We start from the raw sequence: 25,224 nt of genomic DNA on the forward strand, positions 1-25,224 counted from the left end.
GAGCCCCGCATCGGGCTCCCTGCTCCGAGGGAAGCCTGCTTCTCCCTCTCCCCGTCCCCCTGCTTGTGTTCCCTCTCTCGCTGTCTCTCTCTCTCTGTCAAAAAATAAATAAAATCTTTAAAAAAAAAAAAGAAGGAAAAAGAAGGTTCAGCGTATTAAACAACAACTACTACTACTAGTACTCTCACTTCTTCCTTAGACTCCGGCCAGAAGACAGTGAAAAGCCGTTCTTTCGGAGACAGGGCCTTTGGTCGGGCTTGCAGCACTTGCCAGGACAACCAGGGCACAGCCCCACCTTCCGCAAAGCCAGGACAGCTCTTTGGAGTTTCCCTCACGGATGTGTGTGATAAAGACAACCTGGCCTTCCCAATTCTGGTAGGTCATCTCATTTTGGTCTTCTATAGCCCTCCTGAGGAGGGGAAACTCTGAGAGGCCAAGCGTCCTCAACCAAATCTATCCCCAAATGGAGAAGTCATTAGACAGCCCCTGGCTTTGGCTGAGAAGCTCTGTTACTGTTATTGCAAAGAACAGAATCTGATTTAGGTCCAGCAGAGTCATGAGGCAAATACAACAGGAAAAGACATTGTTGTCCATTCCACTTGTGTCTTGTTTCCACAAAGACCCACGGAGGCCTGTTCAGATCAGTCAAACTGGACGCTGTGTATGTGAGTCTCTGAGAGTCCAGCTCAGCTTCACACTCTCCCTTCATTGCCTTCCTGAACTCACATTAGTCTCAAGTCTCCTTCAGCGGAGTCTACTCAGTCTAACAACTGCAAACATCTGACACGAGCATAGACTCATCCTCTGGCAAATAGGAATCTGTTAATCCTAACAGAGTATGTCACATGAAAGCCCCAGAGTTTGGCCTGTGTTATCTCAAACTGCTATAGTGAATTGTCAGTGTTGACATTCACTGAGTATTCGGTGTCTCTGCAAGCACGGTACGGGATGGAGGGAACGTTCTGCTAGACATGAAGAAATGTATCATATTAGCTAGCATGTTACCTGCTAGCTACTCCCCCAGTTCCTTGCATCACAGCAAATTTAGGGGCTAGCTAGGATTATCATCCTCCGCACTTCCCAAACGAATCAGAAAAGCCTCAGTACAGTATGTATGTGCCCCAGCTCACACAATAGATACGTAGCATAATAGACTTCAGATCCGTTGGATTCCCTGAGTGCAGCCCTCATTAACTTTCTACACAGCAGGGAGAGGACATGAACATAGAGCAAAAGACAATGAAAGACTCATGAGAAGGGAGGGTAATCAGAGAAGGACAAGAGAGTTTTTGAGCCTGACTTTAAAAGAGGGAAGGAAATAGAACAAGTAGGAATGGAGTATACAGGCACTTAAAGAGAAATAAACAAATGGGAAATGAGTATTTCCTAAATCGACTTCCCTACTTGGGGAAGAGCATCTATGTAAGGGAATAATGAGAAAAGAATGGTAAAGTAGGAAACAGACGGTGATTCCGCAAAGGCCTTGAAGCAGAGAAGTTTGACTTAAAAGTGTAAACTCAATGGAAAGGAAAATCTGATTAAAAGAAGTGTTTAAAATGTTTCAGTGTATGACTGTAAAATGGATATTTGGGTAGAAAGTATAGAGAGAGACACTGAAAAAAAAACCAATCTAAATTGACTTTCGTCCTTCCTGCTCTAAAACAGTGTGCCATGACATTCCCCTCCTCTTTCAAAACGGAGGCAAGCTTGTGCTCTGCGTTTGTGGATATGAGATGCCATATACTTTTCTTTTCTTCCTACAGGGTATGCTTTCCTTTCTTAATCGAAGAGGGCCACTCACAGAAGGCATCTTCAGCAAATCAGCCAATATAAAATCCTGCAGAATCCTCAAGGACAAACTCAATTCTGGGGTCAAAGTGAACCCGTACAACGAATCTGTTCATGTGGTCGCATCCGTCTTAAAGGTAGGGAAGGTTCTAGCATTATGCACACATGAGTAACTGAAGCTATGATTGGTGTCCTTCATCATGACTGCTCAAGGACCATAATGGGCATAATAGATTAAGAACCTGACAAACTGAAAAACGCTTGACAAATTCAAAATTTAAGGAAGCTACTTTAGGAGTTAAAAGCCCCATATGTTAGTAATACTTTCTGTTTTCACCACACACCGCCCTCCCCACCTTCACTCCTGAAGACTCCATGCAAAATACTAATACTGAAATGACTACGAGTCATGATAATAAATTTCAAAATACGCACTGACACATACATAAACAGTGGTTTACCAAAGCAAACATCCTCACCACCCTCCTAATGAAGGCAAAGTTTCCACAAGAAATAGAACAGGGAAAGAATTTAATCCATCCACCTTGGCACTTATTACCAACTCTGAACAACCCTATGTTAATGTAGTAATGAGTACAGTCTTAGAATCTCAGTCACATTTGGTCTTCCCTTGTCCCCCATGAATGTTCGAAGATGTGATAAATAGCAAAGTCCAGAAATGACTTAGGTAACCACTCTTACACTGGGGCCATAGTGATATCCAGTAGTAATATACATATAGGCATCAGGAGACAGGAGAAGAATGATGATACACTAGGTAGCAAGATGGGTGTTGCCCTCTGTAAGGTGCACACATGGAATCGATTTTCTAGCAAGAGTGAGTAGGTTCTTTCCTGATTCCGTGTGATAAGCACCGACTAGGAAGAGGGTGAGCACTTGTGGGTATAGTGTTTAGACATTTCTAAAGTTTTCTCTTCCTGAAGTTGACTGATCTTGGTGGAGAATCAGTCTCTGCTATCTTGGCCTTGATAATATCATGTCAAACTAACTGGAGAATTGGCCTAGACTAGAAATGAATCTATCCTCAGGACCACAGTGAGTCTGCCAGTAGACTCTCGCTAAGAAAAGGAAGCTAAGAAAAGGAAGAATGAAGCAATTATGAGAGAAGCTTTCTTCCAGGGAGCACACATACCCCGAGTGAGAAGACCTAGTTCTTTCCTAATATGTGTGCAAGAGCCCACCTGTTTGTGTTTTGATTGTTTCAGAACTTTTCTTGCTAGAATTAAGAGCTAGCACTGTGTTTAAAACAAGCAACATGGATATGTGTGTTTCTGTCCAAGAAGCTAATAGGATTTAGCATGGTCTATAGCCAGACCCTGTCAGTTTGTGGTACTTTGCAAAAAAAGCACACACAAAAAATAAGTTCCAGATGATAGAAGGGAGCTTTATGTTCATTTCCACCACAGCCTAAGCTCTGCTTTTCTGCCTCTAAGTTTTAGCGGGAGAAAATCCAAGCACCTGCTCCTGCGTGTGCCAGTCAACGGAGAGTCAGAGGCGAGCTCCGTGTGGGTCACAGTTTGGCTATCTGTGAAGGAAGTGGGGGCTGAACTGAATTTTTTAACTACATATTTTCTCTGTAATATTTCCAATACATATTTTCTATAATATATATACATATTTTTTTATCTCCATAAGGATTTTCTTAGAAATATCCCAGGAAGTGTATTGTTAACCGATCTCTATGACAAATGGCTCGGTGTTATTGATCAAGGGAACGAAGAGGAGAAGATAACTGCAGCCCAGAGGTAATGATGCAATAATTACTCTACTCTGGTCACATCTCCGAAATACAGCCAACATACTATTAGGAGAACATTGGCTTACGTTTTGCAGCTTTGCCCACTAAAATCATGACCGATGCCAAAGAGTTTCAATTCTTCACAGCCATGGGGGTCAGCTTCAGAATAGAGGCACGCTTTAGGGCTCTTATTGTTCTTCTCCTGATGTTATTAATGTGGAATCCTTGGCCGTTTTACACCTCCTGGATCCATGAAACTGGTAGACGACATCCCCTGGTCCAGGACAGATGCAAGAGCATCGACTGCCAGGGCTATGACCTTAAGAGTCTGTCATACATTTAACTAACCAGAGAAGTGTTTATCTGGCTCAGGAACTGAATTCAGTGCAACAATTTTGTATACATTCATGCCTGGAACTCTGCTACGGCGGGTTGTGTGCTAGATACACAAGGATGTATCCTGTTCCCTGTCTCTGTATTTCCAACCTCCTAAGTGGAATCACTTGCCTAATTTAAAAGTGTATTTTTCTGACCTTAGGCTTTTAGCCCAGCTGCCAAGAGCAAATGTTGTTCTCTTGCGATTCTTTTTTGGAGTGTTATACAACATTGAGCAACATTCCTCATCCAATCAGATGACAGCTTATAATTTATCAGTGTGTATAGCTCCAAGCCTTCTTTGCCCACCTAATTCCGGCAGCTTGGAATTGAAAGACAACTTGATAAAAAAGGTAATGAGAGCTCTCATTTTTGTCCCCCAGGGGTAGAATCCCTACTTTGAACCAGACGTGTGCAGTAGTAACTCTGACGGATGGAACTTTGTGAAGTGCACATTTTCATTAGGCCCCTGTGGAGTGGCAGAGTTCTTTATCCTACTCTGCTGGGGTCTGGGAAGGGGTGTCGTTAAACGGGAAACTCGGAGCAGTCGAGTCACTTCTTCCCCCTCCAGGAGACTAAACACTAGACTGAAAAACGAGAGACAGAAGATTCGTGTGATACGATAGAAAAGAACCCGGGCTTTGGAGCTTTACCAGTCAGGGTTCAACTCTCAGCCTAATCCCTGAGGGACTTGTAACCTTGGGTAAAGCCATGGTCTCCTCGCTACACAATGGCGACAACAGTCAGCTCCTCTGGTCATGACTGGCACATCCTAGGTGGCTTGGGCAATATGAGCTCCCATGGCTCCAAACACATTGGCTTTCCTCTGCAAATTGTGGCTCATCTAGAGAAGTACTCGGCTACTATTTCACCTCTGCTACGTCATACGGAAACTAGCAAAAGATTCCAGAACATCCTAACAAGATGACAGGTCTTCCCCAAGCTCACACAGAGAGCCAGCATGAGACAAAGCAATGCATGAGAAGGGACTGAAGGTAGACAGACAGATACGTTTTCTCTCCAGCTGTGTGGGTTTTCCCTCACAACCCCACAAAAATCTCTGCTTCCCAACTTTGAGATACTTCTTCAGTTAAGAAATGGTTTTCTTAGGTTTTTGTTCATACTTTATAAAGTTTAATAAGATGTTATACATCAGTTACAGCTCAATAAAACTGGAAACAAAATGTAAAAACAAAACTAAGTAACTTTACTAAGGTAGGCTACTTTGAAAATTATCCTAGTTTTATTTATCTTTTGATATATATTTATTTGAGAGAGGGAAAGAGAGAGCGTGAGCGGGGCAGGGGCAGAAGATGAGGGAGAGGGAGAGGTAGAGGGAGAAGCCCAAGCCGATTCCCCGCTGAGCACGGAGCCCAAAGTTGGCTCCATGTGGGGCTGGATCTCACCACCATGAGATCGTGCTCTGAGCCGAAATCAAGAGTCAGACGCTCAACTGAGGGGCCCCGAAATGTATCCTAGGCTTCAAGACGTAACCACTGATCCCAAAATGTTAGCTATTAAACTAGGCCACGCATTATAACTTTAGCCCACTGATGAGCAGTATTTTAAAATGTGTACCCAAAGTACACGGGAAAGTATCACTCTTTCTGTTACTTCTTAGAGAACTCTGCTCTGTTTGTGTTTTTGTTTTTTTGTTTTTTTTAAGCTTTTATTTATTTACTTGACAGAGAGAGACACAGCGAAATAGGCAACACAAGCAGGGGGAGTGGGAGAGGGAGAGGTAGGCTTCCCGCTGAGCAGGGAGCCCGATGTAGGGCTGATCCCAGCACCCTGGGATCATGACCTGAGCCGAAGGGAGACACTTAACCGACTGAGTCACCCAGGCGCCCCAGGTTTCTACGTATTTTTATCAACTCTGAATTTTTCTGGGAAGTCTTTCACATTTCTTCTTAGATCCAAGGTCTATAGACAAAATGTGATTTATAACTATGCCCTATGAAAGACAGCACCCCATTTTTGTCTTTTTGTGTTACAGATTTCTCTTGTCCAATTTCTTATTGAAAATTGCCTCAGGATATTTGGAGAAGACATCACTTCCCTCTTGGGAGAGAACTCAATGAGTCGTGCTAACAGCGAGAAGGCTGCAGGTACCGGGAATCATTTAATTGGCTTTAGTGAGAAGCAGACAGCAAGGTTGCCAGGGGTCATGGGAGATGCTTAGACAGCGCTCTTCTGGAGCCCAGAGCATCGCCAGGGCAGTGATTTCCATCTGCTCCTTGTTCCGAAGGCTGGCTCACAGGTCAAGGGAGGTTCCACACTGTTGTGAGACCAAAGAAAGGATAAGATGAGGTCTCTGACTTCAAGAAGTTTCTAGTGCAGATCATAACGGCATTAGGACTCATCATGGTATGCTACAGTGTTTGGGAATTTCTCTTACAAAATTTGAATGGGTGCCATATATATATATGTCATATCATACATATATATGTAGTTATATATATAATATATAATTAGAAATTTAGAATACCTAATTATTAAACGTAATATATATACTTATGTATATTAGATATGCTCTGGTTGTAGCCAGAGCAAGGGGCCTTCTTCCCCTCCCTCCTCTTTTTGCTCAGGTTTCTTGAGGCACCACAGGATTCCAGTGCCCTTTGGAACGGGTTGAAAAGAACTGGCATCAGTTCTTTCTCTCTAAAATCTGGATAAAAATAGTGTCTAAATCTTAGAATTGTTGTAAAGATTAAGTAAGATGATGGCTGTAAAATAAATTTCAAAAAAAAGCCATTAATAGGACTAGGAGAAGTGCCCCTGAGACTAGAGCTAGTATATTTGAGCCTAGCTAATCACAGCTAACTGGTAGCAGTCCACCTTATAATAGACTTTCGATTCAGAACCTGGAGACACATCTCATCAATTCCTCTATATTTTTGACATTTCTTGGTTTTATGACGTTTACCTCATTGCTTTGAGGAAATCTTTAGGAAAATACATGTCATCAGGAATTTAGATAAATCTAGTGTAGTGTCTGAGAATATGCTTATATAAGACAACTGTTTGTTTTTCGTTTCATCAGTGACAGGAAAACAACCTCTTGAATACAAGCCAGTGAGAGTGATAGTGATTTACAAAAAGGCACAACTGCAGAATGATACGAAGACCCCATGTGGCATGGTTCCACCCAGCTACCTGTCTACAGTTTTCTAAGTCACTGAAGACTACCATCTCCATAATGACACTTGACTCTTCCTTTTTCTTTATTTCCTATAAAATAGAAAATAAAATGAACTGTTTTTCCAATGAATGAAAAATGAGCCCCTTCCAAGGAACTTGCTCATCGCATTTGAATTTTTCTTCTGCCTCATCTCATATTATCCATATTGAGGAAATCTTCCCACAGAGTATCTCCTCTGTCTTCAATACCTACCGTATCATATTATGTACTTTGTTGCATTGTAGTGTATTGCATATTTTTATACTGATGCAATAAAAATAATTCTATCACTCAATGGGTTAGACAACCATTTTACTTGTTTATGATTCATATCAACACTTCAGTGGAGGCTCATCTGAGCAGTTCTGGTCTCAGCTGAGGTCACTTGCGCACCTGCAGTCAGCTGGCAGCTCATCTGGAGCTAACCTAGGAGTCTGTTTATTGGTGTTGGCTCTCAGCTGGTCCCCATGTCTTCAACGAGCTAGCCTGTCCTTCTCCATATGGTGGAGGAAGAGTTGCCAGAAGCAAGAAAGGCTTTTCAAGAGTTAATGTGGGAGAGGACTGTGCAAAGCACCATGCCAAAGACAGTGACTTACAAGACAAGGAGGCATTCATGATTTATTAAGACCACACATGATAATCAAAACTCAAGGCAGCACCACTACTACACATATCCTTTTATTCATCGGCTTTTAATCCTCAGTGGATTATAATCAGCATTTCCTAAAAGGCATTCAAAGTGTGGTAGGAAGTATCTTTGAAATAATAACTGATTTTTTACCTCAGGTATTCTTTGCCTCTATCCTTGTCCCTGTCTTAAGCTGTCTTACGGACAACTAAATCACTTCCTCAGGGAATAGAAGCTATAGGAGAATATGAGGAAAAGGGAGCTCTTTGTTGCTTATGAGTTTTAAAAATTTAGCTTTCTAGGAAACAAAACTTATTCATGGCATAGAGTAGAAGATTTAGGTGGAAATCTCATGGGAAAAGCCCCAAATCATTAGGTACATGGGACATCTGCCCCTTTTCCTGGATAGAAGCCAAAAGAAAGCAGGAAGGCCTCACAGAATAGCTAACTGACTTGTCTAAGAAAGATGGGGCCCTGTGGGTCCACACAGAGTTTCTTATACCTCAGCATGGAACAGATCAGTAAGAAAAGTATTCCCATCAATTCCAGAATAGTATGGAAGAAATACAGAGAGCCACCAGGTTTGAAAGACATGTCTCAGCAACAGTAGTCCTGACCAATTCCCCAGGACCAGAGAACAGTTAGGACATCTCAGCAGATGCTAGTATACATCAATGACACAAAGCAGCAGATAAGTGCCACCTCAGCATTTCATAGCCTTCTAACTCCCTGGCACTAGAAGACTCCAGAACATAGACACACTCCTGGGGGAAATTAAGAGATCCTGAATTTCTACCAATCTGGGAACAGAGAATCAAACTAGACACCAAGTGAGCTATTCAAAAATACAGAATTGGACATTTATTACATATGTCAATGTATAGATTGAGGTTGGTATCAATATATATAGAATATATGATCCAAGCACAGTTTTCCTAGAAAGGGTTCCCTGGTCAAATAGGTTTGGGAAATTCTGTATTTTCCTTTTGAAGTCAAATGCTCCAGTTTTTTCCACACTTATTTGACATGACTTGGCCCTTTTGGAGTAACCCCTTTAATTAATGATCCTGGGAACATACATTAATAAACATTGCTCTGAATTTATTTCTTCTTAAGTCACAGATTTTACCATTTCACTCACCTGCTAAGAAGCCATCAATAGATCTTTGGATTTTTTTTCTTTTTTTCAGAAAAAAATGTCCTTTTTTAGATCCTCCACAATGCAACCTGCTCTAGTAATCAATTTTGTCTTCACACTTTCCCATTGTAGATCCTTTGCTTTAACTAGGTCAGAAACTTTACTGGTCCCTGAATAAGTCACACTCACTTTTCTAACTATAATTCTCACCTCTCCTTGGTCTCTATGTTTCCACCCACTAACTAGGTAGCCATCTGGGTTCCCCACTCCCAGAATTCACAAAGCCTTCCTGATCTCAAATTAATTATTCTTTACATGAGCGCTTGCCCCTACTAGACATTGGCTCGTATGCTGCTTTGCACCATCAGGAATTATGCCAGTGTGTTCATACATTATTCAGCAAATCCAAATTCCTGTGGTAAACAACTGTATCTTGTGTTAGTTTTATATTGCTTTTAATGCCTGGCTAAATTTCTACTCAAAAAAATATGAATGAATATGTTCAATTTTCGAAGGGTGTAGAGATTTTATATATATTGGTAGCAACTGCAAGTTTTAAAACTGACGAGGTAGAACACAGCACATATGGAATTTCAATGGGTGGCAATAAGACATCATCAGTTTGACCAATTTTTTTAGATATGACTTCACAGCCTTATTCACAAGTTCTGGGATATACTATTTTTATTCATTATGTAAAAAATCTGATATCGGTGTGATGCATTTGGGAATAGTTGCATTTTTGTATTAAATTTCTTTTAAATATCAACAATCCAGAATAAAAGGGGCCAAAAAACATGGCTGGGCAATGCATCTGTGAGTTTTTAAGCCAAGGAAGATATTAAAAAAAAATTGAAAAGAAGAGGAGCTAGAAGTACCAGAAGGTAAAGAAAAGCTGAAATTGAACTTATTTGTCAATGGCAACTCAGAGAAGAGATTCCTGACCTAGGGAAATGGTTAATAAATGTTAGTATTTCCTTCAGGAGACTCAAGCATAATGTCTCCTTGAGAATAACAATTTATTTCTTAAATTTGAGGAAAAGATCCTGGGAACTCTGATAAACTATAAAAGAACTTAATTGCCTAATCTAGAATGACTAAAAGGCAATTAGACATTCTGATATTGGCCTTTACCGTACCTGGGAGTAAGATGTGTGTAGTCATCAGTCAATCTGCACTTAGTGATGTAGTTAAGGTTAAACATCTCCAGAAGTAAAATAAAGGTACTTAGAATGACTCTCTTATTTTATTCCAGAAAGAAAGCGACTCACAGGCTACCAATATCAGAAAATTAATATCATGGATGGTTGGGATTAATTACCATGATAAATTAAGTGGGATATATATATATAATCACTCAATTTTTATTCCACAAAAGCAACATGGAAGAATTTGGTGAATGGAATATATATTAGTACAAGAAGCCACTTTTTTTTCAGAGAGCACTGAACGATGCCTTTTATATTTTTCTGTAACTCTTTCTATGCTAGCCGAATGGGCCAGTAATACTCTGAAGATTTATAGCGGATGGTGACTCTATTTTCCAGTTTTGTTTTGTTTTACTTACCCACAACATAATTGGTGCTAAGAAAAAATTGGTTTCCTTATGGTCCTGGGCCTAAATGTCAGTATTAATTTAGTTGGCTTAATCTTTAAAAAATGGTATCATTCCTTTGTCAAATAAAAGAAACAACTAGAAAACCAAACTGTCAAAGGAAAGTTATAATTTCCTAAAATGGAAAAAGAGAAACTGCTTTGTAAGAATGGGAGTTTTTCCAAAATGTAAAAATATAAAACTAGTTGGGAAAGAAAAAACAAAACAACACCGTCTTCAGGATAGTGATCACCTCTGTGGAAGGAGGTTTGAGGGGATTGAGTGGGATTGAGTAAAGGGGGAAAAAAGAAACTCCAAGCACACATATATTAATTTAATTTCTTGAAAGATTTAAAAATGCTAACATTTCACCACGTGCTTCACACTTCTTAAGAAAATGTTAGAGGTGACTTTATTACATAAATATCCACAACATACCCATGCATACACACACACACACACAATTTGTATATAGAAACATACAAAACATTGTTAAATGAATAAGTAAACTACAGAAATTCTTATCATTCAGCAATTTTATCGTTTTACCATATGTTTTGTGATTCCTCTGTATTGATGACCTGGTTCACTCCGTCTAGTATTCCATTATATGATAATGCATTTATGTGTGTACACATCTACCTTGATCAAACTTTCTAGAGGCTTGCCTAGTTTATTAGCTTTCAAAGAAATAGATTTTAAAATTCATCTCCATTAATGTTTTTTCCTAGGTTATTAATTGGTGTTTTGCTTTTACCATTCTGTTGCTTCAACTTTCTTACTGTTTTCACTTCTTCATCTAGCTTCTCGGATGAAATGCTAGGTCACTTACATTTAGTGAATATATTTAATAAGATTATTCATAACTTCTAAGTACTGCTTTATCTATATCTCACAAATTTTTCGTATTTTAGTTTGTTGATAAAACCATTACAGTTTATGATTCTCTTCGTGAAGTATTTTTTAACTTATTCATTGTTTAAGCTTTTGTTTTTTTCAGATTTTCTAACCTATAGGATTTTAATTACTAGTGGTAGTAGTTAATTTCTAAATAAATTGCATAGTAATTTGATAATGTGGTTTGAATAACTATGACTTTTTGTGACGGAGAGTATACAGTTAATTTTATACATATCTAATGTGTTGCGTGCATGCTTTAGGAGAATGTGTATCCTCTGTTGTTGTTGTCTTTTGGGTGCAGGCATATGTAAATTCACAATTATGTCCTATGCGTTCCTCAGATTCTCTGTATATTCTCCAAATATGTGGTTTCTGAAAGAGGTGTTAAATTTTGCCATTATGCTTACATGAGCTTTTCAATTTTATTTTGTAATTCTGAATTTTTGTAGTTGTTGGCTTTTGGTGCTTTATAGTTTAACTCTATATTGTTAGGCAAATACAAATTTATAACTTCTATAGCCTTTTCATGAAGTATAGCTTATTTGCTTTATTCACATTAATGTGTTGACTTCATATTCTATTTTGACAGATATTGTTGCACCAGCTCTTTTTTGGTTCATATATGCTTAGTAGATTTCTTTTTTTTCCTTTTTATATTTTCTGTTTTAGAGTGTGTTTGTGTGCATGTGTGTATAGCAGTGTGCCTTATAAGCAGCATATAACTGATTTTTTTTATATCCATGCTGATAATTTCTGATTTTTAATAGGGTGATTTAATCTATTTACATTTATTGTCGTTACAATGTACTTTGAGTTACACTGACCACCTTATTTTGTATTTTTCTTTCATCAGAGATTTCTCCTGGTTTCTTTTTTCTTCCTTTCCTAATTTTTGTTGGATTGATAATTAAAGTTTAGTATTTTCTCTATCAATTTTTATTTATATATATTAAAATTTCTCAGCTATTATATCTTTGACTAATTTGCTGCAATATCCCTCTATTATCTTTTACTAGAATCCACTAAAATTTTAGGAAACAGTGATTCTCAAAGAACACTCCATATAAACAACTCTTTCAATTTTTCTCTTTAGACTGCATCCTGAGTAAAATTCTCAGTTCTTTCTTCCAGTTTATTAATTCTTTAACTTTGGTCATTCTAGAGTTAATTCTTTTAGTTTCATGTCTTTTTTTCACACCTATATGTTTTCTGGGATTACTAATCAGATCTTTTTCCTATTCATATAATTTTATGTTTTTTCAATAAAGATCATTTCAGGGGTGCCTGGGTGGCTCACCGGGCTGAGGATACGATTCTTGATTTTGGCTCAGGTCATGATCTCAGGATCCTGAGATGTATCCCTGACTGAGGCTCCCCGCTCAGCAGGGAGTCTGCTTGAGATTCTCTCTCTCTCCCTCTGCTCCTCCCTGCTCTCTCTCACTCGTGGGCTCTCTCTCTCAAATGAATAAATAAATAATCTTTAAAAAAAAAATAAACATCACTTCATTCATTTTCCTCTCTGATTTTGGTACCAAGAAGTAGGATGCTGCTGTGACAAATACCTAAAAATGTCAAAGCGGCTTTAGAATTGGGGAAGGGGTAGAGGTTGGAGGAGTTTTGAGGGGCATGCTGGGAAAAGTCCACATTGCTGTGAAGGGACTGTTGGTAGAAATAAGAGATGTTGAAGGTGATTCTGGTAAGTGTTCAGAAATAAAAGCGAGAGCTTCAGGGATAGACTCTATCTTCTTAGAGAGTATGTAACTAATCAGAAACAGAATGTTAGAAATATGCACGTTGAACATCTTTCTGGTGAGATCTCAGATGGAAATGAAGAACATGCTGTTGGAAACTGTAAGAAAGGAGATCCTTGTTATAAAATAGCAAAGAACTTGGCTTAACTAGTGTTCTAGTGTTTTCTGGAAGGTCGAACTTGCAAGCTATAAGATCGGGTATTTACCTGAGGAGATTTCTCAGGGAAGTTTTAAAGGAGTTTGTTTCTTCCTGATTGCTCATAGTAAAATGCAAGAAGAGAGAAATGAGTTGAGGAAGGTATTAAGCAAAAGGAAATCAGGACTTGAAGATGTGGAAAATTCTCAAGTTTTCCAAAATCAGTTTGTCATTTCTACTCTAACACATGTGCTCATGCTGTTGCTGCCCCCAGATGGTTCCTCCTGTCCAAATCCAACCTATAGAGTGTCAGCTTCCCAACAAAGTCTGTCTTGATTTGTTCAGTTATGTTGGCATTTTCTCTTGTGAATTTCTATAGCCTTGTAATCATTTTCGTGTAATGTTTGTGACAGGTAGTCTTTAAGGCACATCTTTTTTTTTTTTTTTTTTAATTTTACATTTTCTGAAACTGAAGTACCCCCCGTCTGTGTATATATGTTTATTTTTTTTCAGCAATTCTCTGTCCACCCTCAAATGTTTTTAAATGGATAACACATGCATAATCCATGGGTTCTAGAAAATGAGGAAGTAGGAAACTTGACTTCGCAATTGTTCTCAGGTGGTCCTCCATGGCACCTTCCGGAGCCACCAAGAGCAGGGCTAACGCAGTGGGGAAAGTTAAGTAAACCAGTGGAGCCCTGCTCTGGTCACTCTTACAACCTTGAAAAAGCAGCTCACCTCTTTCTTTTTTTTTTTTTTTTTGTACTTTTTTGCTTTATTATTTTATTTATGGGTCTGAGGCAAAAGGTTTTGTGAACCTGAAAATATTGGTATAAATATGTAGTATGTTTTAGATTTGTCTCTCTCATTAGAACACAGGCTTCTGCACCCAAAGGGACTAGCACAGTTATAGCTAGATAATTGGGTCAGCTTGTTCTTGATTGGTTTGTGTGCAAACATGCAGACTACATCCACAGTGAGCATTCCTCTTAATCTTTTCAAACAATTGTGTGCCAATCTCCTAAATGTTAGTTTCTTTCCGTGTCTTAATTTTCTTAAAAAAGTGGTGTCTTAGGCCTCCCAAAAGGAACATGAATTATTGCTCTAGTATTTCTTTATAGACAGCAAGTTTTAGATTTCTTTCCAAAACACACGCATGGATTTTAAGGAAATCTGTAAATGGCTATAATTTAAGATCAGAAAGTATTATCCTTAAGATAATATTAGAATTTGGAAGGAAAAAAACACAACTTTTATTTACGAACTTGTTATCTCGAACATAGAATTCTGTTCCTGCAGAATTTCAAGTTATATACTCAGTTTGGATGCAAGAAGCAAATGTTGGAAAACTAGAAGTAGGTGAAGTTTGAAAAGACTACACAGGGAATGAATTTACATTATCTACTTTCCCCTTTTATTTGGGGGGGTGAGAGAGAAAACAAGCATACACTTTATTGTAAGAAACTGGCTCACATGGGGTGCCTGGATGGCTCAGTCAGTTAAGCATCCAACTCTTGATTTCGGTGCAGGTCATGAGATTGAGCCCCACATCAGGCTCCATGCTCAGTGTTGAGTCTGCTTGAGATTCTCTCCCTTCCCCCTGCTTGCATGTTCTATAAATAAATAAATAAATAAATAAACAAACAAACAAACAAACAAACAAACAAAATCTTAAAAAAAAAGTAATGGGCTCACACAATTGTGGAGGCTGGCAAGTCTGAAATCTGTAGGGCACGCTGGCAGGCTTGAAATTCAGGTAAGAGTTGATGTTACAATCTTGAGCCCAAATTCCAGGCTGGTCAGATAAATGAGAAATTTAGGCAAGGTTTCTATTTTGCAGTCTTGAGGCTGTATTTCTTCTTCTATGGAAAACTGCTCTTTGCTCTTAAAGCCTTCAACTGATTAGATGGGGCCCACACACTAAGGAATGTAATCTGCTTTACTCAAAGCCTACTAATTTAAATGTTAATCACACCTAAAAAATACATGCACAGCAACATCTAGACTAGTGTTTGACCAAACTATTGGGCACCATAGCATAGCCAAGTTAACATATAAAATTAACCATCACAGTGTCTCATTACCTATTAGGCTCTGTTTTCTCACATCTTTTCTTCACTCAGCTCTACTTAGTTTCACCTTAATCCACCAAATAAAATGCAACATGATTTCAGCCTTGTAAGGGTCTCCAATTTGCTAAAGACCTGAAATCCCCAAACTAATCAAGATTTCAGAGAGCTGTCTAGATGACACAGCCACAAAGACCAAATCTCCAGGGGCTTTGTGTGTCAGAGGTTTTCCTGCATGGTAGGTTTGGTGGAAGAGACAATGAGTGAAAGAAGTGGATTATGTGAGGCAGGTTGAGCTCAAAATGTTAACACAGATTTGTCCCTGAATTGACCTTATGGATGGTGTATCGTTTGTGTCATTATTTCTAGAAGTAAATTTTCGTGAAGTCTTTAAAGGAGCACCTTGACACATATGTCAAGACTGATGAAGTGTGGGTAAGTAAAGGTGGATCTGAACTGCTCTTTCCTGCTACATGTGGAATCTCAGTGGTCATCTCCTGGATTTGTTTAGAGCAGAACTGATACAGCACATTTCAAGCTCTCAAAATGACATTTGAATGCATTCAAATGAATGCAAGTAGCTGTATAAAGTAAGCACTAAAAAATGAGATTAACCACTGCTAGGCTTTATGAGCCCTAGCATGTTTTTCTTCTAGCACCGTGGTAATAATAAAACTTACTTGTAGAGGTCTTGGCAGTTTAAAAGCAGCACATTTGTATTTCCACATTTGATTCTCCTTCCAAATAGCATGATGGTGGGAGGGGGGAACGCCTGGATGGCTCAGTCGTTAAGCATCTGCCTTCGGCTCAGGTCATAATCTCGGGGTCCTGGGATCGAGTCCTGCATTGGGCTCCCTGCTCGGCGGGGAGCCTGCTTCTCCCTCTCCCTCTGCTGCTCCCCCTGCTTGTGCTCTCTCTCTCTCTCTCTCTCTCTCTCTGTCAAATAAATAAATAAAATCTTAAAAAAAAACCAAATAGAATGATGGATAAAATATTGTTCTACAGATATGGAATTTGGGATTCAGAATTCAGATTTCACTTGCTGAAGGACAAATAGTAAATACTGGGGTCAGAAGTAGATAGACCACAGCTTTCTCCGCTACATCATCTAGTCTGTTAAACATTCTTCATTGCTGTCCTGGGAGATAAAAGTCATTATGTTTCTAAAGTAGATTATGAACAGCACTGAACGACTTGTTTTAGTGGTAGGGGTTCTTACACAGGAAAATAAAAAGCAACTACTTGTGGCATTACTGTGAAAGCCCCTTACTATGAATTATCAGAGAGAAAAGTTAAATTTACATGAATTTCATTGATTTAAAATGTAACATAAAAATGCTGGAAGAAGGTGGCGCCTGGGTGGCTCAGTCGTTAAGCGTCTGCCTTCGGCTCAGGTCATGATCCCAGGGTCCTGGGATCGAGCCCCGCATCGGGCTCCCTGCTCAGCGGGAAGCCTGCTTCTCCCTCTCCCACTCCCCTGCTTGTGTTCTCTCTCTCGCTGTGTATCTCGCTCTGTCAAATAAATAAAATCTTTAAAAAAAAAAAAAAAATGCTGGAAGAAAAAAGAAATGGTGTTTTTCAGTTATGATAATAAAGTAATTTTCTTTTGTGACTGGTAATTGCATTGGAAAACATTTAAAAAAATAAGTGCAACTCAAATTTAACTAGATCTTTGAAGAAGTGGAGGAAGGAGGAGATTCATTCTGAGGATCAGCTTGATCTTTGCTTCTTTCACAGAGATCAAAAGATTTATTGTTACTTGAGAAGGAAAAGCAGAATTCAATTAGGACTGAAATGAAGGACGCTGGGAACAGAGTAGCTGCCTTCTGTACTTCCTAATTGGGTATCCTGTCTCCAACTAGATACTCTTAACTGATTCTTCAAATTCTTAATTTCAGTAATTAAGTCATTTAGACATCGGAAGGATGTTAACAGAGTCCAGTTAAGAGCAACAGGATTCAAAGTCATTGCAAATGACTAGAGGAGCAAAGAGATGAAGGGATTGGAAAAGAGGAAAACTTTTTTCCTGGCCCTCCAAAGTCAATCTGCAATGCCTCAAATGAGTTCATTTATCATTCACAAGCCAGATAATAGGTCTCAGAAATCTCAGAACGGATTCTCTCCATATAAATCCATCCTTTGTTTTAGGTACAAAACCTAATTATTCCCATTCTGTCATCATCAGCTCGCGGACTTCCGAGCCCTGCCCAAATCAGAATTTGCTGACTGAAAGTATATTTAGGGGCCTGAACTTTGTGGCAGAATGTTCTTAACTTTCCTAAAATCAAGCTCATCACACACAATACATTAAGTTCTGAAGTTGTGTTTTTTTGAAAAGCACAACCATGACAAAAGTAAGTGATAAAGCCCCAACTGCATTTCATTTCCATGACATGAACAATGAAATGTTCTCTGTTTCTAAGAGAGGATCATATGTTCTATAGCACATAATTTAAGAAGGCAAGTTTTAGAGCAGTACAGACATTTAAAATTGGGGCCGTGTATTTAATTATGTTTTAAACTGCAATTGTTATTCATTCTCCGTCTTTTGCCCTTTGCTTATCGCAGTTGACAAGCATATTCTCAATAGCCTTCATCTTTTTCTACATATATGGAATTCCAACCATATAGAGTTGAGAATTAGGAAGGAAATTAGTATTCCCTAAACACCAGTCACCTTCCTTCATAGTGCTTCATTTTATTTACTTCAGAGCTTTTATCAATATTGCCTCGAATGACCTTGCTCTTTTGTTCAGTTGTTCATGGTTAATTTTTCCCTCAACAGAATGTAAGTTCCATGAAAGCAGAGTCCTTCTCTGTCATGTGCTCTTCTAGATCCTGAGCCCCCAGAGGTGTGCTTGGCACACAGTAGGTATTTATGCTTTGGTTTGTTTCTGTTTTTGTTTTTTAGAGAGAGAGAGAAAGCACATGCGCGTGGGGGGAAGGGGCAGAGAGAGGGAGAGAGAAAATCTTAAGTAGGCTCCACGTTCAGCATGGAGCCCGATCCAGGGCTTGATCTCATGACCCTGAGATCATGACCTGAGCCAAAACCAAGAGTTGGACGCTTAACTGATTGAGCCACCCAGGCACCCTAAGGTATTAATGTTTTTTAATAAACTCCAGGCACAGGATTAGACACATTGTGAACATTACCTCATATAATCCTCAAAGTGATCTTGAATATAAATGTATTATCCCTTTTTCACACTGAGGAATCAAGCTGAAAGGAATTAACTAACTTGTCAAAAATCGAACAATTAGGAATTTAGGTCTGATGTGTGTTCTGTTTGGGGTCCATGTTATAAGGAATGTTCCCAAAGTGGTCCATGGCTGTAAGTGAGATGATTATGGGTAGTAAACAAAGTGGCATTCAGTAATGACAGCATTAGACCATAAGAAAATTATTCCCTCTAAAACTTCTTTGTAATTAATTTTATTACATCAAGGATAAAGTCTCAGATTGGTGCCAGTGCCATTAATCTGGTGCTCCGATTAATGCTTCCCCAGTAATTGCTCCTCTCTCCCTCTCTCTCTCCTTATTTCACTTAAGGGCGGCAGGTAAGACTCTAAAGCCAGAGTTTGTTGGCAGTGTATAAATTTTCTACAACTTAAAGCAAGGGGTTCTGGTTTCCCATTTGCAATAGTTACATAGTTCCTTCAGAAATAAAATTTTAGATAAAAGTCCTGAGCTTAGGGGCGCCTGGGTGGCTCAGTCGTTAAGCGTCCACCTTCGGCTCTGGTCATGATCCCGGGGTCCTGGGATCGATCCCCGCATTGGGCTCCCTGCTCCGCGGGAAGTCTGCTTCTCCCTCTCCCACTCCCCCTGCTTGTGTTCCCTCTCTCTGTGTGTCTCTCTCTGTCAAATAAATAAATAAAATATTAAAAAAAATAAAGTCCTGAATTTACTTAAGGAAAATATTAATGAGATAATGGTACAGGTGATATATTCGGCAAAAATTGTGGAGGTGGCACAGTGTCTGGTTTAGAAAACCCTGCTCTAAAGCAAATTTACAAAGCCCTGAAATAGAAACAAGCAACAGAAGGCATTGCTATGATAGGGAAACTCAGACACATAAAATAATTATCTCCAAAATTCTTTAAAAGTGGTGTGCTTGAGGAACAGAAAACTAACTCGACATAACTGGGGAAAATACCACTGAGATACAAATTCTGGATGTACAATGAAGCTATAGTTCCTGACGAATGGTGCCAAAAATACAGTGGGGGACGTATATAAGTGACCAGAATACAAGTAGGGAACTAAAAAATGCCCAAAAGAAGAAAAAAATACATGTGGATGTGAGAAATCACAGTTCTACGGTGTTAGTTACCTTTAATTACCTTCTGTTATCATTAAATTTGTTAATTATAATTAATAATTATTCACATTAATTAGATATTTGTTTAAAGTCATAATATATAAATTATATAAATATTATAAATTAACTTACTTAATTTCAATTAATAATTTTGTCATGCATGCTCAGAATAATGAGTATCCTTGCTAAGTCTATCGTATAAAAGGAGAAATAAGGACAAATAGCTTTAATCTCATTTTAGATGGCATACAAATGCAAAATACTCCCACTTGCAAAAGGGCTGGGCACTCTCTCTTATAACTGCAAGAAAAGCCTCGATGGGTTTGGCAAACATGACCTGCTAAACTGCTAACCATTTAGAAGAAATCGGAATTCATAACCCCGGTAAAGCTGCCACGTCTTTAACACGGTACCAAATCAGGGCTCCACCAAGGTATGGTGCTGCCCGAGAAACTGTCATCACTTAGTACACTTCTGGGTAAACCTCTACCGATGAAGGGACTGGATTTGCTCTTCTAGTCTTTATGCTGACATCTGTTTATAGGGAGTATCGGAGTAAATTCAAATGGTCCAAAAGCTGGGGCTTTCTGTGAGGCCACCTGTCCGTGGCTTGCTCCTTGTTCTGCCATCAGCTTCCAAGGTATCAGCTAATACAGGACATCTGCCACTCTCTAGCTCCGGAGAGGCTATCTGGTGACAGGGCGGGCAGGGACCCGACAGCACAGACTCCACGTTCAAATTCTGATTCTCCCGCTTATTTGAGCAAGTTGCTTAATTTCTCTAGGCCTCAATGTCTTCAACTGCAAATTGAGTGAAAGGATCTTATTAGGAGATTTTGAAAATTAAGTGAAATAAAGCAAGAGGATATTCGGTGAGGCCGGGCACATAATAAGTAAAACGTCAATTATCATTAGCTACTATCAGCCTGTGTTAGAAGTACAGTGTTCTCTCCTCTGGGCATTCCAGAGCCCTTGGGAAACACGAGCCTTTTAATCTTACTCTCTTGTGCCGGTACTTAGGGGAGCGCTTCAGGCCAGCTTCCCACATGCAACTTTTGGCTGTTTCCTCAGCTCCTCCGAGTTCTCTCTCTCTCTCTCCCTGTACCTCCCCGGCCAGAAGAGCGACTCTGGAGGCCCTACCTCCCTCAGTGACTCAAATCCCTCTCCTTCTGCTACACCACCAAAGAGAAAGCCTGCATTAAAATTCAAACAGGGACTTGGATTTCTCCAGAGAGGTGACTTTCACCATAACCTCCACAGAATCTAGTCTGGAGCATTCTTCTCATTTGCCACTCGCTTTAGTTGGCTAAGAGTTAACATTTAATACAATGCTTGTGCTAATCTTTTTATAGCCACTGACGGCAGCTCCCTGGAAACTTCTACATTTTGTTTCTGACAAACAGTATGTCAGACATTTGCCCAAACAAAACATAAAGAAAGTGCCTGAACTCAGCCTGTGCTATTTTTGCATACCTTTCACTTTATAGCCAAGCGCTACGATAAAGACGTTGTGTAGGTTTAGTGAGATAGAGTATGTAAGACCCTTAGACTCATTCGCCTGTGTATGGAACACAATGTTTAATTCTTCAGAATATCTATCTGGAGGAAGAATCATTCCCGAATGGTATATTTCCAGGAGTGTATGCCGAGTGGGCAGTCGGCCCCCGCTGCTGTGTTCTAAAGCCCTGCCAGGCTGGCTTAGCCATTTGGCTTTCTGAGAGCCAACTGGAATGAAGACACCACAGAACTCTTACTCATTCCTTGCTTTTACTCATCCTGAGGCTTGATTGTTCACATCTCCTCGGATTCTCAACGTACCGGAGTACCCTTATTATAAATTACCTCTTTGGGCTTAGGCGAGCACAAGTAGATATCTGCCACGTATAATAAGAATTCAAATTTAAAACTGAAATTTAAAAAAAAAAAATTAAGGATATTAAGCTTATCAGCAATATATTGGGCTTTTATGTATCTTAGTACATCTTTTTTTCACTGTAAAAGCTCATCGACTTGTTTCGACAGCCAACAGGTAGGGTTAACTGCCTCTAAAAATATCAGTAAAGAAAAACACTCTTATTCAGTGAATTTCTCAAAGTAATGAGGAATAGAAAACACACACATACATAGCATTTCAGATTTCATTTTACCCTCACCAAAATTATCTTCTTGTTAAAATGACCTAAATCTTTTGAATGAAAATAATAGGAGTTTCTTATGATACTCAATATTCAATATTCTTGTGATATTAGTAATATGTGCTAACTGTAGAATTTTAAGTAGCGATATGATATACTTTGGCAAATGCGTATCATTTATTGTAGCAACAGATTTTAAGCAATTTGCGGTACTGGGAAGTCACAGTAGCTGCTTTACTTCTTTTTGTAACGTATATGTTAGGAAATTTAGTCCCACCATCCTTCCTCAGGTTCTTCTTTGACTATTTACGCATACCCTTCCAACATACTACGCGCTTTCTTGTCTCTGCATCTCCCCCTTAACTAAGTTTGCAAGGAAAACTTCTAATCATCCTGCAGGGCGTGATTTAAACATCACCGTCTGGGCAAGTATTCTCTGCACTTTCTGTCTATACCTCTCTGAGCAGAAGCAATTTTTTACTTCCCATTTATTTTTCATCATAACACTTTGTAAAAACATCTAGTATTTTTATATCTGCTCTATTAGTAATTTCAGGTCTGTCACCCCAAGTTATCTGTAAATCCCTTTATGGCAAAAACTAGGTCATGTTCATAATTGTGTCTTTCTAGCACATTAGACAATTTCTCATTGATGACTGACATTTAGTACATGTTTGTTGTTGTAAACAAGGAATTTCAGTTCAGAAAAATGTGAGGAAAGTTTCAGGTGGTCCTGGAGTAATGGTTTTGAGAATTATTAAAATGTTATTAAATATAGTACTAGGGCCTTTTCTGGTTTAGACCTATTTTTTCGATTTATGATTTTATTAAAGCTTGCCAAAAGTTGTTCAAAGTAGTTTTATCAATTTCTATTCCAAGCAACAGTGTATGAGACTTCCAGGTGTTCCCTACCTTACCAACACTTAGCATTTTCACATTATATTTATATACTTATATACATACACACATATCACTTGATTTGGTTTGACATCTTATTCAGCATTTTTGTTTCTAATGTTTATAAGTGAAGTTGGACTATATTAACTAAACTTTTCCTAATTTAATCATTTCCTTCATTCCACTTTGGGTACAGGCTTCCTTTTTTCTAGCTTCTTATAGTGAAAACTTAGGTTCACACAGATTCAATAGTCTCTCTGGATTTGTATATGTATGTGTGTATACACATATGCATGTATGTATACATATATTTATATATTAGATATCATGAGATATATATCTTAATATATTAAGAGTATTTATATTATATAATATCAATCTTATGTCTTACATATTCTTATTAATATCTACTTTTTTACTGTATTAATTAATATGTAATATAATTAGTATATTAATATTAGCTATAGTAATATCAGGAAAAATATATCTTAAGGTAGAATTATTTTCTGAAGAAGTTTAAGTTCTAATGATAAATATTTAATATATGCAATATATATGTAATTTATAATACATATGATATATACTCTAATATATAATAAGATATATATTAATGACATAAGTTTATCATATATCTTTATTTATTTATACATAATTAATATGCATATATTAAATATATATTACATATCTTATATTGTATATTTGTATTTGTAGGTATATTGTATATTTATATTGTATTTTAAATGTATATTATATATTTTATATATATTACATATAATATATAAATTATACATTAGATTATATAAGTAAATAATATATAAGAAGTTTAAGATCTAATGATATATATCTAATATATACATAAATATATATTAGATTTATATATATGAAAGACATATTCAATTATATATTAGACCATAATTTTATACTTATATGTAACTTAATGTACAATGTACACATATAATGTGTGATTGATATATATTCTATATTATATAATTTACACCTTTTGTGTAATCTGCCAAGTTAGGTGGGATTCTTTCTCACCAGATTAGCTTTCTGTGCTTATGCTACTGTGTTTTCTCCCAATTACTTAAAACAAATAAAACCCAGAAGTTCCTTACTTCGGAGACAGCTAAGATTGCTTACAGTTACCCTAATTTCTGCTTCTGTTCATTTATAAATCTTGTGCTGTCATTTCAATTGCCAAGAAACCAAGCTACAACCACTCATTGTTCTCAGGTACTTACGCATCCATGTTAAAGATCAAGTGACCAATCTCCTCTGCTAATGCTTTTGACTCTTCTCAAAGCCAGCCACAGAATTCAGGAAAATCAAAGGTAAGTGAATAAGCAAATTCAAGATGTCTTTTTAAACTATTTTGTTTTCTTTTTTTCTTACCCTACAAAGGAAACACTACTAGAAATAATCTTTATTTAATATTCCATCTTGCATAATTAGCTCAATAGTATCATAAAAGCTACAAGGGAAGAATTGTGAAATCAGACAAGTTTCACCCTCATTGGTTGTTACATTCTGGTAAAAATGTTATTAATTTAATGTAGTTCAGAGATTATATACTTTATAGAAAAGCACTCATATATCATACATAATATGTTACTATCCTAAAGGGAAACTGATGTAATCCTTATGTAACATTTGTGTATTCTATCCAAAAAGAGGATTTTACTTTCCTCCATTCTGATGTTGTTGGTTACTGATACAATCAACCACAGTCATTCATCCTTATCCTCCACAGGTAAAAATTTCCTTTCCTGCTTGCCCAAAAACTCTGACATTAGGCAGAGAGGCCAAACACTGTCTTCTATAAGGAAGGACAGTTTCAGAGCCTCATGAAAAGGATCGTGCCAGGAACTCTAATGACGCTTCAAGGAATGGACTCAAAATACAGCACAGAAGCAGCAGTTTGAAAGACACCTGGAAGGAGACTGATTTCCTGATCTTGCAACTTGTGCTGGGGGTATAGGGATCTTTAGGAGATTTCTCCAAGAACAAAAGAGCTGGTGGGTGCAATTTCCCTCCCCCGCCCCCCAGTCTAAATATCTGGACAACTGCAGGATCCAGCATGAATACTCTTCACTTAGCTTGCTAACACTGTATGCCTCACCCCTGCATTCTCCTGCGGACCTGCCCACTTCAACACACCCTCAGCAAGAGTCCACCCAAAGGCGCATCACAAGCCTGGCAGTGTGCAAGCAGCCCTAACAGGGGCCAGCACCACTCCACAGTGACTCCTGCCCCGGGGAGAGGGCAAGAAAACCACATACACCAGTTTGTCTGCAGCCCCAGCAGTGGGCTGGGGGCAGACATATGGTCTGACTGCAGGCCCCACCCCCCAACAAAAGCTCCTCAGGGGACCACACAGGGAAAGTGCCCTGCAGTTCAGTGAGACTGAAGCTCTGGCAAACTGCTGATCTGAGTAAACTCAAGCCCAGGAGGGCCTCAGACTGGCCTATTAACGGCGCAGAGACCAAACCCTGCCCACAACAGACAAAGAGAGCCATTGCAGATGACTGGACTAAAGACAAACACATGTCAGCCAC

This window comes from Halichoerus grypus, chromosome 3, assembly GCF_964656455.1.
Source record: "Halichoerus grypus chromosome 3, mHalGry1.hap1.1, whole genome shotgun sequence".
NCBI lineage: Eukaryota > Metazoa > Chordata > Mammalia > Carnivora > Phocidae > Halichoerus > Halichoerus grypus.